The sequence below is a fragment of the Lynx rufus genome, unplaced genomic scaffold (assembly GCF_022079265.1).
Source record: "Lynx rufus isolate CCGP_SWC_20201006 ecotype Redwood Valley unplaced genomic scaffold, mLynRuf1.p SCAF_1, whole genome shotgun sequence".
In the NCBI taxonomy this organism is placed as follows: domain Eukaryota; kingdom Metazoa; phylum Chordata; class Mammalia; order Carnivora; family Felidae; genus Lynx; species Lynx rufus.
Window position 1 is genome coordinate 84,691,081 of NW_025814823.1, and position 19,808 is coordinate 84,710,888.

At 37.1% G+C, this 19,808-nt stretch overlaps 1 pseudogene; it reads left to right on the forward strand.

The window, feature by feature from the left end:
* Positions 1–14,108: 14,108 nt before the first annotated feature.
* Positions 14,109–18,858, forward strand: LOC124508861 (vomeronasal type-1 receptor 90-like; annotated as a pseudogene).
* The last annotated feature ends 950 nt before the right edge of the window (positions 18,859–19,808 follow it).

Below are 19,808 nucleotides of genomic sequence, written 5' to 3' on the forward strand. Positions count from 1 at the left end.
AGTAAACAGATGAACATAGGGAAAGGGAAGAAAAATAAGATAAAAACAAATTGAGCATGGCTGGAGGGGAGGTGGGTAGGGGGTGGTTTAAATGGGTAAGAGGCATTAAGGAGGGCACTTTGGGGGATGATCACTGTATGTCATATGTAAGAGATGAATCACTTGGTTTTACTCCTGAAGCTAAGACTACACTGAATGTTTACTAACTTAGATTTAAGCTGAAACAAGACAGCAAACTCCAGGGATATATAGATTCAGGGGCGAATTCTACCAAGTAGTTAAAGAATAATTGATACCTATCGTTGTCACTTCCCCCCAAAATGGCAGAGGAAATAAAACTTATAAATTAATTCTATGAGGACAAGAGTACACAGGTACCAAATCCAGACCAAAACACTGCAAAGAGAAGAAAGAAAGAAAGAAAGAAAGAAAGAAAGAAAGAAAGAAAGAAAGAAAGAAAGAAAGAAAGAGGGAGGGAGGGAGGAAGGAAGAAAGGAAGGAAGGAAAAAGAGAAGGAAATACAAGGGAAAGGAAGGGAAGGGAAAGAAAAGCCAAAATTTCTGATGAACATAGATGCAAAAAATCCTGACAAAAATAGTAGCAAACAAAATTCATCATTGCATTAAAACTGTAATTTACCACTATAAAGTAAGATTTAATTTAGAGACAAAAGGGTAGTTAAATATTCAGAAATCAGTCTTATATATCATATTTATAAGAGGAAAGATAAAAATTATATGTTCATCTCAATAGATACAGATAAAGCATTATATAATGTATAATCTTTGTTTATTCCAAAAACTCTCAGAAAAGTGGGTTTAGAAGACATATACCTCAATCTATAAAGGCCATAATGACAAACCCATGCTATCACTGTATTGACCATACATCTTCATCACTTATTTTGCAACTGACAGTTTGTATCTCTTGATCCACTTCATCTATTTAGCCCCTATTCCCACACCTTTCCATCTGGCAAGTACCAGTCTGTTCTCCGTAATTGTGAGTCTGTTTGGCTTGTCTCTGTCTCTTGATTTGTTTTGTTATTACTTATTTAGATTCCACATATAACTAAAATTATGTAGTATCTGTCTTTCTCTGACTGATTTCACTTAGTATAATAACCTCTAGGTCCCATGTTGATGCAAATGGTAGGATATAATTCTTTTTTATGACTCAGTAATATTCTGTTCTATATATTAACACAAGTTTTCATCCATCCATCCATTGATAGATGTTAAGTTGCTTCCATATTTTAGTTATTGTAAATGACACAATAAACATAGGGATGCATATATATTTGAAATTGGGGATTTTGTTTTCTTTGTGTAAACCCTCAGAGTTGAATTATTATATAATATTATTTCTCTATTTTTAATTTTTGAGGTATCTCCATGCTGTTTTCTTCAGTGGTTGCAACAGTTTACATTTCCACCAACAGTGTGTGATAGTTTACCTTTTCTCCACATCTGTGCCATCACTTGATGTTTTTTTTTTTTTTTTTTTTTTTTTTTTTTTTAAGGAACTTGCCATAGGTCTCAGCAGCTAAGAAGCAGCAGAGCCTTCTTCTCTTCTCTTTTTTTTTTTATATGAAGTTTATTGACAAATTGGTTTCCATACAACACCCAGTGCTCATCCCAAAAGGTGCCCTCCTCAATACCCATCACCCACCCGCCCCTCCCTCCCACCCCCCATCAACCCTCAGTTTGTTCTCAGTTTTTAACAGTCTCTTATGCTTTGGCTCTCTCCCACTCTAACGTCCTTTTTTTTTTTTTTTTTTTTTTCCTTCCCCTCCCCCATGGGTTCCTGTTAAGTTTCTCAGGATCCACATAAGAGTGAAACCATATGGTATCTGTCTTTCTCTGTATGGCTTATTTCACTTAGCATCACACTCTCCAGTTCCATCCACGTTGCTACAAAAGGCCAGATTTCATTTTTTCTCATTGCCACGTAGTATTCCATTGTGTATATAAACCACAATTTCTTTATCCATTCATCAGTTGATGGACATTTAGGCTCTTTCCATACTTGGGCTATTGTTGAGAGTGCTGCTATGAACATTGGGGTACAAGTGCCCCTATGCATCAGTACTCCTGTATCCCTTGGGTAGATTCCCAGCAGTGCTATTGCTGGGTCATAGGGTAGGTCTATTTTTAATTTTCTGAGGAACCTCCACACTGCTTTCCAGAGCGGCTGCACCAATTTGCATTCCCACCAACAGTGCAAGAGGGTTCCCGTTTCTCCACATCCTCGCCAGCATCTATAGTCTCCTGATTTGTTCATTTTGGCCACTCTGACTGGCGTGAGGTGATACCTGAGTGTGGTTTTGATTTGTATTTCCCTGATAAGGAGCGACGCTGAACATCTTTTCATGTGCCTGTTGGCCATCTGGATGTCTTCTTTAGAGAAGTGTCTATTCATGTTTTCTGCCCATTTCTTCACTGGGTTATTTGTTTTTCGGGTGTGGAGTTTGGTGAGCTCTTTATAGATTTTAGATACTAGCCCTTTGTCCGATATGTCATTTGCAAATATCTTTTCCCATTCCGTTGGTTGTCTTTTAGTTTTGTTGGTTGTTTCCTTTGCTGTGCAGAAGCTTTTTATCTTCATAAGGTCCCAGTAATTCACTTTTGCTTTTAATTCCCTTGCCTTTGGGGATGTGTTGAGTAAGAGATTGCTACGGCTGAGGTCAGAGAGGTCTTTTCCTGCTTTCTCCTCTAAGGTTTTGATGGTTTCCTGTCTCACATTTAGGTCCTTTATCCATTTTGAGTTTATTTTTGTAAATGGTGTGAGAAAGTGGTCTAGTTTCAACCTTCTGCATGTTGCTGTCCAGTTCTCCCAGCACCATTTGTTAAAGAGGCTGTCTTTTTTCCATTGGATGTTCTTTCCTGCTTTGTCAAAGATGAGTTGGCCATATGTTTGTGGGTCTAGTTCTGGGGTTTCTATTCTATTCCATTGGTCTGTGTGTCTGTTTTTGTGCCAATACCATGCTGTCTTGATGATGACAGCTTTGTAGTAGAGGCTGAAGTCTGGGATTGTGATGCCTCCTGCTTTGGTCTTCTTCTTCAAAATTCCTTTGGCTATTCGGGGCCTTTTGTGGTTCCATATGAATTTTAGGATTGCTTGTTCTAGTTTCGAGAAGAATGCTGGTGCAATTTTGATTGGGATTGCATTGAATGTGTAGATAGCTTTGGGTAGTATTGACATTTTGACAATATTTATTTTTCCAATCCATGAGCAGGGAATGTCTTTCCATTTCTTTAAATCTTCCTCAATTACCTTCATAAGCTTTCTATAGTTTTCAGCATACAGATCCTTTACATCTTTGGTTAGATTTATTCCTAGGTATTTTATGCTTCTTGGTGCAATTGTGAATGGGATCAGTTTCTTTATTTGTCTTTCTGTTGCTTCATTGTTAGTGTATAAGAATGCAACTGATTTCTGTACATTGATTTTGTATCCTGCAACTTTGCTGAATTCATGTATCAGTTCTAGCAGACTTTTGGTGGAGTCTATCGGATTTTCCATGTATAATATCATGTCATCTGCAAAAAGCGAAAGCTTGACTTCATCTTTGCCAATTTTGATGCCTTTGATTTCCTTTTGTTGTCTGATTGCTGATGCTAGAACTTCCAGCACTATGTTAAACAACAACGGTGAGAGTGGGCATCCCTGTCGTGTTCCTGATCTCAGGGAAAAAGCTCTCAGTTTTTCCCCATGGAGGATGATGTTAGCTGTGGGCTTTTCATAAATGGCTTTTATGATCTTTAAGTATGTTCCTTCTATCCCGACTTTCTCAAGGGTTTTTATTAAGAAAGGGTGCTGGATTTTGTCAAAGGCCTTTTCTGCATCGATTGACAGGATCATATGGTTCTTCTCTTTTTTTTTGTTAATGTGATGTATCACGTTGATTGATTTGCGAATGTTGAACCAGCCCTGCATCCCAGGAATGAATCCCACTTGATCATGGTGAATAATTCTTTTTATATGCTGTTGAATTCGATTTGCTAGTATCTTATTGAGAATTTTGGCATCCATATTCATCAGGGATATTGGTCTGTAGTTCTCTTTTTTTACTGGGTCTCTGTCTGGTTTAGGAATCAAAGTAATACTGGCTTCATAGAATGAGTCTGGAAGTTTTCCTTCCCTTTCTATTTCTTGGAATAGCTTGAGAAGGATAGGTATTATCTCTGCTTTAAACGTCTGGTAGAACTCCCCTGGGAAGCCATCTGGTCCTGGACTCTTATTTGTTGGGAGATTTTTGATAACCGATTCAATTTCTTCGCTGGTTATGGGTCTGTTCAAGCTTTCTATTTCCTCCTGATTGAGTTTCGGAAGAGTGTGGGTGTTCAGGAATTTGTCCATTTCTTCCAGGTTGTCCAATTTGTTGGCATATAATTTTTCATAGTATTCCCTGATAATTGTTTGTATCTCTGAGGGATTGGTTGTAATAATTCCATTTTCATTCATGATTTTATCTATTTGGGTCATCTCCCTTTTCTTTTTGAGAAGCCTGGCTAGCGGTTTGTCAATTTTGTTTATTTTTTCAAAAAACCAACTCTTGGTTTCGTTGATCTGCTCTACAGTTTTTTTAGATTCTATATTGTTTATTTCTGCTCTGATCTTTATTATTTCTCTTCTTCTGCTGGGTTTAGGCTGCCTTTGCTGTTCTGCTTCTATTTCCTTTAGGTGTGCTGTTAGATTTTGTATTTGGGATTTTTCTTGTTTCTTGAGATAGGCCTGGATTGCAATGTATTTTCCTCTCAGGACTGCGTTTGCTGCGTCCCAAAGCGTTTGGATTGTTGTATTTTCATATTCGTTTGTTTCCATATATTTTTTGATTTCTTCTCTAATTGCCTGGTTGACCCACTCATTCGTTAGTAGGGTGTTCTTTAACCTCCATGCTTTTGGAGGTTTTCCAGACTTTTTCCTGTGGTTGATTTCAAGCTTCATAGCATTGTGGTCTGAAAGTATGCATGGTATAATTTCAATTCTTGTAAACTTATGAAGGGCTGTTTTGTGACCCAGTATATGATCTATCTTGGAGAATGTTCCATGTGCACTCGAGAAGAAAGTATATTCTGTTGCTTTGGGATGCAGAGTTCTAAATATATCTGTCAAGTCCATCTGATCCAGTGTCTCATTCAGGGCCCTTGTTTCTTTATTGACCGTGTGTCTAGATGATCTATCCATTTCTGTAAGTGGGGTGTTAAAGTCCCCAGCAATTACCACATTCTTATCAATAAGGTTGCTTCTGTTTATGAGTAATTGTTTTATATATTTGGGGGCTCCGGTATTCGGCACATAGACATTTATAATTGTTAGCTCTTCCTGATGGATAGACCCTGTAACTATTATATAATGTCCTTCTTCATCTCTTGTTACAGCCTTTAATTTAAAGTCTAGTTTGTCTGATATAAGTATGGCTACTCCAGCTTTCTTCTGGCTTCCAGTAGCATGATAAATAGTTCTCCATCCCCTCACTCTGAATCTAAAGGTGTCCTCAGGTCTAAAATGAGTCTCTTGTAGACAGCAAATAGATGGGTCTTGTTTTTTTATCCATTCTGATACCCTATGTCTTTTGGTTGGCGCATTTAATCCATTTACATTCAGTGTTATTATAGAAAGATACGGGTTTAGAGTCATTGTGATGTCTGTATGTTTTATGCTTGTAGTGATGTCTCTGGTACTTTGTCTCACAGGGTCCCCCTTAGGATCTCTTGTAGGGCTGGTTTAGTGGTGACAAATTCCTTCAGTTTTTGTTTGTTTGGGAAGACCTTTATCTCTCCTTCTATTCTAAATGACAGACTTGCTGGATAAAGGATTCTTGGCTGCATATTTTTGCTGTCTAGCACCCTGAAAATCTCGTGCCAATTCTTTCTGGCCTGCCAAGTTTCAAAAGAGAGATCAGTCACGAGTCTTATAGGTCTCCCTTTATATGTGAGGGCACGTTTACCCCTTGCTGCTTTCAGAATTTTCTCTTTATCCTTGTATTTTGCCAGTTTCACTATGATATGTCGTGCAGAAGATCGATTCAAGTTACGTCTGAAGGGAGTTCTCTGTGCCTCTTGGATTTCAATGCCTTTTTCCTTCCCCAGTTCAGGGAAGTTCTCAGCTATTATTTCTTCAAGTACCCCTTCAGCACCTTTCCCTCTCTCTTCCTCCTCTGGGATACCAATTATGCGTATATTATTTCTTTTTAGTGTATCACTTAGTTCTCTAATTTTCCCCTCATACTCCTGGATTTTTTTTATCTCTCTTTTTCTCAGCTTCCTCTTTTTCCATAACTTTATCTTCTAGTTCACCTATTCTCTCCTCTGCCTCTTCCATCCGAGCCGTGGTGGTTTGCATTTTGTTTTCCATTTCCTTTAAAGCGTTTTTCAGCTCCTCGTGACTTTTCCTTAGTCCCCTGATGTATGTAGCAAGAGATTCTCTGCTGTCCTGTATGCTGTTTTCCAGCCCAGCGATTAATTTTATGACTATTATTCTAAATTCACTTTCTGTTATATTATTTAAATCCTTTTTGATCAGCTCATTAGCTGTTGTTATTTCCTGGAGATTCTTCTGAGGGGAATTCTTCCGCTTGGTCATTTTGGATAGTCCCTGGTGTGGTGAGGGCCTGCAGGGCACTTCCCCTGTGCTGTGGTGTATAACTGGAGTTGGTGGGCGGGGCCGCAGTCCGACCTGATGTCTGCCCCCAGCCCACCGCTGGGGCCACAGTCAGACTGGTGTGTGCCTTCTCTTCCCCTCTCCTAGGGGCGGGATTCACTGTGGGGTGGCGTGGCCCGTCTGGGCTACTTGCACACTGCCAGGCTTGTGATGCTGGGGATCTGGCGTATTAGCTGGGGTGGGAAGGCAAGGTGCACGGCGGCAGGGGGGGCAGGCTTAGCTCGCTTCTCCTTAGGTGATCCACTTCAGGAGGGGCCCTGTGGCAGCCGGAGGGAGTCAGATCGCTGCCGGAGGTTTGGCTCCGCAGAAGCACAGAGTTGGGTGTTCGCGCGGAGCGAGCAATTTCCCTGGCCGGAGCCGGTTCCCTTTGGGATTTTGGCTGGGGGATGGGCGGGGGAGATGGCGCTGGAGAGCGCCTTTGTTCCCCGCCTAACTGAGCTCTGTTGTCCGGGGGCTCCGCAGCTCACCCTCCCTTTGTCCTCCAGCCTTCCCGCTTTCCGAGCAGAGCTGTTAACTTATGACCTCCCAGACGCTAAGTCGCGCTTGCTGTCGGAACACAGTCCGTCAGGCCCCTCCACTTTTGCAAGCCGGACTCGGGGGCTCTGTTTGGCCGGCGAGCCGCCCCTCCGCCCCGGCTCCCTCCCGCCAGTCCGTGGAGCGCGCACCGCCTCGCCGCCCTTCCTACCCTCTTCCGTGGGCCTCTCGTCTGCACTTGGGTCCGGTGACTCTGTTCTGCTAATCCTCTGGCGGTTTTCTGGGTTATTTAGGCAGGTGTAGGTGGAATCTAAGTGATCCCCAGGACGTGCGGTGAGCCCAGCGTCCTCCTACGCCGCCATCTTCCTTTCCCCTCGCCTTCTTCTCCCATCACTTGATGTTTTTGATACCCACTATTCTGACTGGTGGGAAGTGATATTTCTTTGTGTATTTGATTTGTATTTTCTTGGTGATTCATGATGTTAAGCACTTTTTCATATGTCTGTTAATCGTTTGCATATCTTCTCTTTAAAAAAAGATCTATTCAGTTTCTCTATCCATATTTTAATCAATTTGCTTTTTTTTTGTGTCTTGCATATGCTCTTTATATATTTTGTATATTAACCCCTTATTGGAAATATCATTTGCAAATGTATTCTCACATTTATTAGTTTGGTAGGTGGCCTTTTTGTTTTCCTGATTTTTTTTTCAGAGTATACATGCTTTTGCATGTACCTGTCCAGTTTTCCCAACAAAATTCAATGAAAATTATATTTTTCCATTATCTCTTACTGTCTGCTTTGCTATAAATTGATAATATAGGTGTCATTTTATTGTAGGTCTCTATCCTGTTCCATCTGTATGTCTATTTTTATCAGTACTATGCTGTTTGAGATTCTATAGCTTTGTAAAGTATTTTTAAATCTGGAATTGTGATACCTCCAGCTTTTTTTCTTCTTTTTCAAGATTGCTTTGGGTATTGGAGGTCTTTTGTGGTTCCATACAAATCTTAGATTTTTTTTTTTAGTTAGTTGAAAAATACTATCTGTGCTTTGATACGGATTGCATTGAATCTGTAGGTTGCTTTGGGTAGTGTGTACATTTTAACTATATTTGTTCTCTCAATTAATAAGCATAGAATATATTTTTATTTGTGTCATCATCAATTTCTTTCATTAATGTCTCATAGTTTCCAGAGTATAGGTCATTTGTGTTCTTGGTTAAATGTATTCCTAAAATCTCTTTCTGCTACTTCATTATTTGTGTAGAGAAATACAATGGATTTATGTATATTAATTTTAAATTATACAACTTTATTGAATTTTTTCAATTCTAATATTTTTAGTGGGTTCTTTAGGATTTTCTATATATAATATTGTGCCTTCTGCAAGCAATAATGGTTTTACTTATTCCTTACCAATTTGAATGGTTTTTATTTCTCTTTTTGTCTAATTGTTGTGTGTAGGACTTCCAGTGCTATTTTGAATAAATGTTATGAGAGTGGACAACCTTGTTTGGTTCCTAATTTAAACAAGATTTCACTTTTTCACCATTGAGTGTGATGTTATTGTAGATAATGCTGCTTTAAACATAAGGGTGCATGTAGCCCTTACAATTGTATTCGTATTTTTGTATTCTTTGGGTAAATACCTAATAGTGTAATTGTTGGATCATAGGATAGTTCTGTTTGTAATTTTTTGAGAAACATCCATACCATTTTCCAGAGTGGCTGCACCAGTTTGCATTTCCACCAACAGTGCAGGAGTGTTCCTCTTTCTCTCCATTCTCCCTAACACCTGTTGTTTCTTGTGTTGTTTATTTTTGCCAATAAATAGTTACTTTAAATGTAAATAGATAAAGGGACCTTGGGAAGATGGAGGAGTGTGAGGACCCAGAGCCACATTTTCACCTAGGTATCAACCACATATATATCAATAAAGCAGAGCCATCCAAAGACTGGCAGAACAATCTTCACAACCATATATAAAAGAATCCGCTTCTGAAAGTTAGGAAAAATAATAAAGGCAGAGACAGGCTGCCTTCAGGATGGAGGGGGCTGCACACACAGAGAGGGTAAGGAAAGGAGACCTCACACCAGGGAGTTTATGTAGGGAACATTCTCATACTGTTTGGCTTTGAGAACTAGAGGGCCTGAATTCTGTGAGTTTATAAAACTGTTGGCACTTGGAACCTGGAGCTTTGAAGGTCAGAGGACTCAACACTGAGTGAGCTAGGAGGTCAAGTGATAAAGTCAATGCCCTTAAACAGACAGCATTCTGTGCAGAGGCAACATGAAAATGACAGTTTACACAACACAGAGGGCAACAAGAGACTGATCTCATCATATTGATTTTGGAGCATGTTGAAGGGCTTCTCTGAAAATGAGGAAACTGGCAGGTGTTATTTCCCATCCCCACCCCCAACATAAACACGGAGCCACCTGAGGGAGCCAGAGCTCCACAGATACTTGCTACCTAAGCTGCTAGTACTGAGCCACACCCACAAATTCTCCTGGGGACTTGCCCACACCAAACCTGCAAGCCTCAGCCTTTGGCTTAGGGCAAATTTTATTAAGGTCATGCATGCACCCTGACCAGGCACCATGTGGAATTTAATTAATTAATTAACTAACTGGAATTAAAATAAAATGTTAAAAAGGGTAAGTGGTGATTGATTAGATGATTTTAGCTGCAGTGGACAATTTGTGCAGAAAGCACAGAGTGCTGTTGAGATAACTTCTGATCGATAACATTGAAGTGTGTAACAGAATTCACTTGGCACTTTACAGTAGAAAATGTTCCTCAGTATATGCTTTCAAAAAGTTACGAGTTTTAAAAACGTACATATTGTGGTGCCTGGGTGGCTCAGTCAGTTAAGCATCTGACTTTGGCTCAGGTCATGATCTCATGGGTCATGGGTTTGAGCCCCACATCGGGCTCTGTGATGACAGTTCAGAGCCTGGAGTCTGTTTCAGATTCTGTGTCTCCTTCTCTTTCTGCCCCTCTCCCTCTCACACTCTGTTTCCCTCTCAAAAATAAACATTATTTTTTTAAATAAATAAAATAGAAACATACGTATCAATAACCAATCATATTATTAATCAATTAATAAAGCTATATAATTTTATTTGGAAAAATAACATATATAGAGATGAAAATATCACAGAGACACATATATGACATAGAAACAAAATAGAAAAACCCTAACCATAAAAAAGCTAAGAAATTTAGCAAATTATAAAATGGAGTGTTCCTTGAATAAAACCAATCACTAATGTAGCTTTGGTTTTATAAGATTTCATGCCCACCCACAATAGACAGACACATTATAGAACTGTCACGACTCTGTTTAGTTTTGGTGATCTTCAAAAGGGGTTCTGTGTCTTTCATGCCACCAATGGTTCTTTATGTATCTGGTCAACATCAGCTTTGCTACTTAGAGTTTGTCAGATTCAACTGAATTATAAATATAAAATGCCTACTACGCACTAGTCTTCCAAAGCCCATTGGTCTCAATGGTCCATTGGCAACGTTAAGAGACTCACCAATGTGACTATTCCATTTCAATCTACAGTCATTCAAATAGAAGGGATTTATTACCACTTCCAAAATTTTGTTACAAGAGTTCCAATTCCTGTATTGCCATATAATTCCCAAGTATCAATTAAAAGAGATATCAGCTTTTTTGTATATAATCCTATGTTGTTGTCAACACTAAGCACCTATAGATTGACATTTAAATAATCCACAATGAAGCTCTCCACCTAAGTCACCAGTTTTATTGGTACATCTTTTCCCTTATTTAACCTAGCCCAGGAAAACCGTGTTTGCTGTTTTTGCTTGTTTGTTTTCATAAATATATTCAATGAACACATTATAATATTTCTGTTTCTAAAAAAGACTAAAGACAAAAACACTGAACCCCAAATCTTAAAGAACTCGACAAGGTGTAGACACACACTTTTCCTCTGGAGCCCTGAACCTTATGTCTTTTTGTCCCAGAAAAGCAGTTTCATACCTGCGCAGGTGCCTGGAGTTTATGTGATAGTTCCTCCTGATTCCCCAGTCAATGGTTTGTGGGGAGTGTTTTTGTGTTAACCCAATACACTGCTCTCTTCCTCCCTCTCTCTTTCTCCTCTCCACAAAAAGGGCTCCCTCCCCTCTGTGGCACCATGATTTTCCTCTCCCCTACTTCATGTATCCGCACTGTGTACCTGCAAATTCTCTCCCTCACATTATGCAGATTGTTCTCTTAATCCTCAGTTCAATTTCCTAGGTATTCAAAATGATGTGATGTTGATCTGTGTACTGTGGAAAAGGGAAAAGACATGCCCAGGGTTCCCCTTCAACTCAAGCATCTTAACTCCTCTTGATATTACTCTATTTTGAGTTTATATTTCTATGTGTGGCAAAAGAAAGTGGTCCATTTTCATTATTTGCATCTAGCTGTCCAGGTTTTTTTTTAACACAATGTATCAAAAATATTGCCTTTTCTCCACTCTATAAGTGCTGCCTTCTTCATTATACATTAATTGACAATATAAGTGGGTTTATTTATGAGATCTGTCTCCTATTCCGTTGATACATGTGTCTAGTTTCTTTTCCACAACCATAATCTTTGGTATTCTATAGCTCAGTAGCCAAACTTGAAGTCTGGCATAATGATAGTCAACCATTTTCTTCATCTTCAGTATTGCTTTGGCTATCCATAGTCTTTTCTTTTTTACATACAAATTTTATAATTATTTGTTCTTATTCTGTGAAAAGTATTATGGGTATTTTGATAGGAATTGCATTGAATCTGTAGATTGCTTTCTGTACTATGGACATTTTAACAATATAATTCTTCTAATGCATGAGCATGGAATACCTTTCTATTTGCTTGTATTTTCTTTTATTTCCCTCATCAATATCCTTGGTTTTGAGAGTATGTCTTTATTCCTAGGCATTTCAATATTTTGGTGCAATTGTAAGTGAATTATTCCTTGGTTTCTCTTTCTGATACACCATTATTTGAGTATGGAAATTCAACAGGTTCCTAGTATTAATTTTGTATCCTACAACTTTCCTGAATTAATTTGCAGTACTAATAGGGCTTTTTTTTTGGTGGATTCATTAGGGTTTTGTGTATACATATAGTGTTTTCCCATCTGTAAATAGTAAGTTTTAGTTCTTCCTTTCCAATTTGGTTGATTTTATTTATTTTTCTTATCTTATTGCTGTGACTACCACTTTCGACACTATGTGTAATAAAAGTGGTGAAAGTGTAATTCCTGTCTCCTTCCTGATTGTAGAGAAAAATATTTCTCTTTTACCAATGAGTATGATGTTAACATGCTTTGTCCCACACATGGCCTTTTTCATGTAGAGATGTGTTCTTTCTAAACTCACTTTGTTGACAGTTATTATAATGAATAGATATTTATTTTGTCAAAAGCTTTTTAAGCATCATTATAGATGATTGTATGCTTTATATCCTTCATCTTGTTAATGCGATTTATCAAATTGGTTGATTTGTAAAGTAAATTAAAATCACACAATCATCACTAAAATAAATCACATTTGAGAAAAATCTGGTTAATTATTTTTAAATTTTAATATTGAATATGGTTTGGGAAATTTTTGAGGAGTTTTTGCATCTATATTCATCAAAGATATTTGCCTGTAGGTTTTTGTTATTGATTTGTTTTTACTTTATTCATGTAATTGTGGTGTCTGTGCAATATTGGACTAGTAAGATATACTTCAAAGTTTTCCTTTTCTTCTTCTTGTTCTTATTCTTTCTTTTTTTAATAGCTTGAGAATAGTTATTAATTCTTCATTAAATATTTGATAGAAGTCATCTGTGAAACTCTGATCCTGGAATTTTCTTTGGGTGTTTTTTTTTATTACTAATGATTCAATTTCATTACTAATAACCACTCTTCAAATTTTCTATTTATGATTCAGTTTTGAATGATTGTACGTTTTTAGTAATTTATCCATTTCTCAATTTTTTTTTGTTGATGGCACATACTTTTTCTCTATATTATTTTATCATTCTTTGCATTTCTATGTTTCTGTTATTTCGACTCCTTTATTTCTGATTTTATTTGATTCCTCTTTTTGTCTAACTCTGCTGAAGTTTTTTCAATTGTGTTTAACTTTTTAAAGAACCAGTTAGTGATTTCATTGTTACTTTCTTTTTCTTTTTTTTCATTTTGTTTGTTTGTTTGTTTTAGTTTCCATTTTAGATGGTGGATTATTGTTTATATTTCATAACCAGAAAATGCTTGAACGGTTGTGCATGGTCTGGTGAATGCTCAGATGTCAGGATTGCTGATGGAGAGATTCTTCTTCATGTGGTTATGTAATATAGTTTACATTTTTAATGTCTTATATTTGAAAAGTACTTTTATTCACAGAAAAACTGAATGTAAAGTACAGAGAATTTCAGTACACTCTCTACTTCCACACATGCATAGCATTCTCCAGAGTCAACATACCCTATCAGAGTGGTACATTATGTACAATTAATAAACCTACACTGATGCATTATAATAAACCAAAGCCCAGTGTTTACATTATTGTTCATTCTTATTGTTGTACATCTTTTTGTGTATTTGGAGAAAAGTTTATTGGGTTGTAGCCATCTTAATAGAATTAAACAGAGAATTCTGAGTGTCCTAAAATTCCCCTATAGTCCAAATGTTCCTCCTTCTCTCTGTGTGCAACCACTGATATTTTTACTTTCTTTGTAGTTTCCCTTTATCCAGAATGTCTTATACTTGAAATCATATACATGCAGGCTTATTGTTAATTCACAAAAAAAAGTTGCTTCTCAATTGATGTTGTTTGATAAAGGAGTGCACTTGTGATTTGCACTGGGTGTTTTATGGAAGTGTTGAATAACTCAGTGTACACCTAAAACTAATATTGCACTGTATATTAACAAACTGGAATTTAAATAAAAACTATAAAAACTGGACCATGAATACAGAAATCATTATAAAGATTAAAGTAAATCTTAATTATAAAAAGATGTTCTTGACAGGTATCACAAAAGCAAACAATTTGTAAGTTTCTAGAGTTGTTTCCCTATTGCTGCATGTGTGAACTAAAAGAGCCCTATGAGAAGAGACAACTAAGGACTGACAGTTCTGGGTGATGGAATACACCACCACAGGAGCCTATAAGTCTAATCAAATAAGATGCCTTGAGAAGGGGGGGAGCGTATCTCAATCCCAAGTCCTGCTTAAATGGAGATGCACATTTAACGTTTACTAAGTGCACCTGACAGGTGAAGGATTAGATGCTGGAAAGCAGGATACAATTTTCTGACCATGCAGGTGCCCTGGCAATGATGAGTCCCCTATAAAGAAGAATATTTCCCTTAAGTTATCTGGAGGAGACATTTTAATCATTCTCAAAAATGTGCTGTATCTCTAGTTATGCACCTGAAACCAACTTTGAACACGTGTGAAGGCTGCTGAAAGCTCTTAGACCATCAGGGGTACATTGGGCAATCTGACATGGTGTTCTATTAATCTGAGATTAGTGTTATTGAAAGACTTTTTATTTGTTGTTCTCTTCCACATCTTCACACTCCTTCTGGATTACAGGTGTAAGCCCACTGATCTAGTCACCTGTCACTCGGCCTTTGTCCACATAATGAAACTCTTCACTGTACTGTTTTTGTTATTTACAGATCTGTTAGAAACACTTAACTTTCTGAATGATTTCAAATGTAAGGCTTTATTCTGTATTAAGAGAGTAATGGAGGGCCTCTCCATGAGCATCTTCTGGGCCATCATTATCAGACCCAGGACCTCCTGGATGGCCAGGTTTAAACATCAATGCCCAAGGAATATTTTTTCAATTTTTTTATCATGTTTTCTCAGTTCGTCTATCAGTAGTAACTGCATCATCTGTGCTATTACTTCTTCTAATGAGACCCAGAGTGATCTACTGGATGTCAGTAAATAATACTCAATTTCCCCCATAAACTCCATCATCAGGAGACTGCTTCTCACTTTGACATTATATAGGGATATTTTCTTATAGGAGTCATGCTGCTCTCAAGTGCATATACGATGATTCTCTTGTCCAGACATCAGAGGTGGTGTCAACACCTTCACAGCACCAGCCTGTCCTCAAGAGTCTCTCCAGAGAGAAAGGCCACCCAGACTGTCCTTTTGTTTGTGAGTTCCTTTGTGTCATGTGATGGGTGACTGTCATCATCTCCTACACAATTCTGTTATGGATATATGACCTAGTCATTCTGGATTTCCAGATGCTTGTTACCAATTTCTATGCCACTGTCAGTGTGTTGATGATAATTTGTTCCGATAAAATGATAAAAATGTGTTTCAAGAGTGTGTCACCACACTTTGTTAAGGTTTTTATTTAAATTCCAGTTAGTTACCATACAATATATTATTAGTTTCAGGTGCCATTCAACACTTCCATATATCACCTGATATGAATCACAACAGGTGCACTTATTAATCTCTATAGGTCACTTAACCAATTTCTCCACCTGCATTCCCTCTGGTAGCCATCAGCATGTTGTCAATAGTTAAGAATCTGTTTCTCTCTCTCCTTTTTCCTTTCTGCTTGTTTAGTTTAATGAATTCCACATAAGAGTGAGATCATATGGCATTTATCTTTCTCTGCTGACTTACTTCGCTTAGCATAATACACTCTAGCCTCACCCACATCATTGCAAATGACAAGATTTTATTCTCTCTGATGGCTGAGTAGTGTTCCATTGTATATATATACCACATCTATCATCTATCTATCTATTTATCTATCTATCTATCTATATAACCATTTCATCAGTCGATGGACATTTGGGCATTTTCCAGAATTTGGCTAGTGTAGATAATGCTGTTATAAACATCAGAGTGCATGTATCCCTTTCAATTAGTATTTTTGTATTCTTTGGGTATTTCCTTTTATTTTGTGTTACACAGCTTAACGAACACTTCTGGTTAGTATTTTTATTTATCTATTTTGGTTGCAATGCATTTCTGATGTGTAACATCCTTGTCTAATTTTGAAATTAGAAACTTATGATTTCTTTTATTATTATTATTGCTATTATTATCATCATATACTCTACTACAATTAAGTGGTTTTTTTCTTCTTATCCCGATCTTTGTATATCTGTAATGACTACTGCATTTTCCATGAATGTCCAGTCTTTAATGTCCTTGGTTTCGATATTTCTGCTCAATATTCTATTTTTCCTTCCATCACCTCAGAATCATTCAATGTTTAGCTGAAATATTATATACCATATTATTTTATTTTATTTTTATTTTTTATTATTATTTTATACCATTTTATTATTGTTTTATACCATTTTATTTTTCAATGGTTATTGAAAATTAATCTAATAATATTAGGCTCCTTTCCCAATATTCTTCACAAGGGTATAGATTCTCTTTCCACTTCTTTTGATTTCCTTTTTGTACCATTGTCTTTACTTAAATATTTTGAACATATTACATAGATCTGTATTATGTGACATGTAATTTCTTTGGACTCCTTATTCATTAGCTTATGTATTTGTGTGTATCACTGTTTCTAATATGGTTGTAAAATTTGGGACATATCATGTTTTGGATGTCTCCAGTCTCTTTCTTTCTTTATTTCACTCACACTGGGGGCAAATTGGACATTCCACAGAGGTTCAATCTCCTTGTGGTCAGCTAGGATCTGGATAGAAAAATGGCTACTTACTCTTACTGCTTACTCTTCTAGAACCTTCTCTTGACTTTCTTCAGACCCTGGAATGTTTTTATATTTACTTATCAACTTTGTTAGCTAACTTTAAGGATTAAGGATTTTAAGGATTATTTTAACCTTTGAGTACTTTTAGTTAGCTGCACTAATGGAATTTTGGAAATACCAAAATCACAACCCTCCAGATTGTAAACATAGAGAAAATATTTCATATAGATATTTTGTGGCAAGCAGCAGTATCTTATAAAAATTTCTCCTTGAAGTATTTCAACCATGTCTTCCATCTTTTAAGTTAGCATATCACAATATAATTTTTAGAACGTGAGTATTTTAATAACATCTGAAAGTATTTTCACGTTTTGCACAAATTTGTGATGCGCTAATCAGTCACTATTAATGGAGTGTGTCTTTGTGTCACAATGCATTACTGTTTTTCTGTATCATTAAGTTACTCTTGGTAGAGCTTGTTTTGTGTAATCAAGTTGTTTTGCTGCACTTAGTATGGTTTCTTAGTACATCTTTGTAGATGTAATTTCACTTTGGATTTTATATCTAGTAGTTATGCAAAAATATCTTATTTGAAATATGCATTTAGGGAGATGCTACTTTGTCACAGACAATGAGTCTGGAGTTCTTTCTTGTATAGTAAGAGAGTGGATGCAGAATTGAATACAAGAGAGGCTAATGTCTAGGAGGAGACAAGAGCCACAAACATGAGTTTAGTCTATGTGTTTATTAAGCTCACAAGATATTACACACATGATGAACATGAAGAAAACAATCAGTAATCATTAACTTGTGTGAGTAAGGAACAAAGGGTCTTTAAAATTCATAAAATATATGAAAGCAGAAATCTTACATGTCATATTCTTTGGGCTCTGTGAAATGACAACAGAAACTATAAGTAAAATCAACAAGTAGTGTGGGGAAATAGGTTCTACTTACATAAATGGGTTAGAATAAAGCTTAGGATGGAAAGCCGCCACCACGGGGCAAAAGTGCCTGAGACTAGGTGGCAAGATATTGTAATCACATCACAAGTAACTTGCTATATCACCTACAGGAAACTACTTTCCATGGTGCTAATGTACCTTGATCACAAACACCACTTGCCCCCAGACCCTTTGTTCCTTACTCACACAAGTTAATGATTACTGATTGTTTTCTTCATGTTCATCATGTGTGTAATATCTTGTGAGCTTAATAAACACATAGACTAAACTCATGTTTGTGGCTCTTGTCTCCTTCTAGACATTAGCCTCTCTTGTATTCAATTCTGCATCCACTCTCTTACTATACAAGAAGGAACTGGGAATTGACCATATCATTTACTAATTCATTTTATGAGACCTGTTATTATCCAGAAAAGAGAGCCAGATAAAACCACCATAAGTAAACTAAAGACCATGATCTATCATATACATAGACACAAATTATTAAAAAATGTGCAAATTGAATCCAAAAACATAAAATTAATTACATACAGTAAGTAATGAATCACGGATTTCTACTCCTGTAACCAATATTGCATTGAATGTTAACTAAGTAAAATTTAAACAAAAGGATAATTACATACAATAAACAAGTAGGATTATCTTTTAAACAAATTTTCTTTAACAGTCCCAAGTCAATCAATGTAATGCACCATATTGATAAATTATAATATTAAGTTATTTCCATAAATATGAAAAACACTTGAAACAAAACCCAATCACTATAAAACCCTCAGAGGGAACTAAGATGGTGCATAGTAGGAGGACCCTAGGTTAGTCTTGTCCCTCAAATACAACTAGATAACCATCAAATAATTCTGAATACCCATACAATTTACCTAAGGATTGACAGAAGAAAGAGCCCAACCAGAGTTGAAGATGAAGATGAAGATGAAGATGAAGATGAAGATGAAGATACCACATCAGGAAGTGCAGAGTTATGGCTTGGAGGAGAAACAGATCACAGGTGCTGCAGAAAAAGGGAACCCTGGTAGCAGAGAAAGGAGAGAGAGCAATGCAAAAAATTGCATGTTTCTCTGGGGACACAGGAACTAGCTGGCACAATTTTCCTCCTCTTCAGCATAAACACAGAGCCACTGACAGGAGTCAATGCAACACACTCACTGGCTGCCTAATGTGCATACTCCAAGTTGCAAAACACAGCATTCTGGAGGTACTGCCCATCTCAACCAAGCTTGCCACAGTCCCATCATGGTGGGGCCCTCCCAGAAGCTGAAACCTCTACCCACACAACGTCTCCCAAACAGAGAGTTCTGCAGGGATTCTAGTGGATATTCTGCAGCTCTACTGGAAGTAGTATCAGGTATTATTAAACAAGAAGACAAGAGCATAGCTTGTTAAAACTTCAAGTAAAAACTTGAAGTCAACCACAAACATATATGGAAATACCACAAATACATGTAAGTTAAACACCATGCTAATAAACAATGGCATGGTCTACCAGGAAATCAAATAAATAAGTAAATAAGTACAGGGAAACAAATGAAAATGAAAATTCAATGATCCAAAATCTTTGATATGCAGCAAAAGAAGTCCTATGAGGGAAGTAAATAACAAAACAGGAGTACCTTAAGAAATAAGAAAACTTTCAAATAACCTAACTTTATACCTAAAAGAGTTAGGAAAAGAACAATAAATGAGGGGCACCTGGGTGGCTCAGTCGGTTGGGTGTCTGACTTCAGCTCAGGTCATAATCTTGCAGTCCACGGGTTCGAGCCCCACATGGGACTCTGTGTTGACAGCTTGGAGCCTGGAACCTGCTTCAGATTCTGTGTCTCCCTCTCTTTCCACCCCTCCCCTGCTCACACACACACACTCTCTCTCTCAAAAATAAAAATTAAGAACAAATGAAACCTAAAGAAAGCAGAAGGCAGGAAATATTGATGCTTAGACCAAAAATAAATGATACAGAAATTTTAAAAAA